At 34.0% G+C, this 1,077-nt stretch overlaps 1 protein-coding gene across 3 annotated transcripts in view; it reads right to left on the bottom strand.

Annotated features, from left to right (window-relative positions):
- LOC106469804 (lachesin-like) overlaps window positions 1-1,077 on the bottom strand; it is a 34,223-nt gene that overhangs the window by 24,596 nt on the left and 8,550 nt on the right. The window lies entirely within an intron of this gene.

Genomic DNA, 1,077 nt, shown 5'->3' with positions numbered 1-1,077 from the left:
CATATATATATATATAGATCAGGTTTTGTAAAATACAAATATACATATATATATATATAGATCAGGTTTTGTAAAATATATATATATATATATATAGAGCAGGTTTTGTAATATATATATATATATAGATCAGGTTTTTAATAAATAGCTTTAGTTCTTTTTTTCCCCTACTTTTTATACGTAAATAAAAATCCCGATAAAATATCTCCCCCGGTGGAACAGGGGTAAGTCTACGGATTTACAATGTTAAAAGGGGTTAGATTTCCCTCAGTAGACACAGCAAAAAAATATCCACTTGATGAAATTAATAATTCATTGTTATGTTAATTAACTTATTATTATGTTATTTCTTTATTTAATTTAAGTAAATTATTATTATTAGACGTAATTATTTTACATGACGAATATATTATAATATTTCTAACTTGGAGATAATCCCTTTTATTTTTACACATACACTGCAATTTATGCAACCATCCATGACAGAATAATCTGCCCCCCAGTGGCACAGAGGTATGTTTTTGGACTTACAGCGCTAGAAACCGAGTTTCGATACCCGTGATGGGCAGAGCACAGATAGCCCATTGTGTAGCTTTGTGCTTAACTTCAAACAAACAAGCAGAATAATCTTAAACTCGATTAAGTTGGTTTTGTTCGCGGCCTTTGTTGAGTTGAGTTGAGTACTAGATGACAACCCCAGGACTCTGACCCCTCGTGTGGATGTTAGCTGCCTCCCAACAGTTAGAAGAGAGTTCCTTTACTTACTTTACAAGTAGCCTTTTGGCTGTATGTTCTCTCCTATTATTTCACATCCTTTGCTTTGACTAGCTACATTATTCGGTATACTTTTACAACAGGATCATTCCGTCTGGATGTTGGTGAATACCTTCCCTGGTTGCCGCTTTCACCTTCAGTCTTTCAACTGATTTACACAGATCCCAGTGACGTCAGATGTTTGTTCAATCTTCTAACTGATTTACACAGATCCCAGTGACGTCAGATGTTTATTCAATCTTCTAACTGATTTACACAGATCCCAGTGACGTCAGATGTTTATTCAGTCTTCCAACTGATTTA

This window comes from Limulus polyphemus, unplaced genomic scaffold, assembly GCF_000517525.1.
Source record: "Limulus polyphemus unplaced genomic scaffold, Limulus_polyphemus-2.1.2 Scaffold3663, whole genome shotgun sequence".
Taxonomy (NCBI): Eukaryota; Metazoa; Arthropoda; class Merostomata; order Xiphosura; family Limulidae; genus Limulus; species Limulus polyphemus.
The sequence above is the reverse complement of the archived record's forward strand: the minus strand, read 5'-3'. Positions and strand labels throughout refer to the sequence as shown.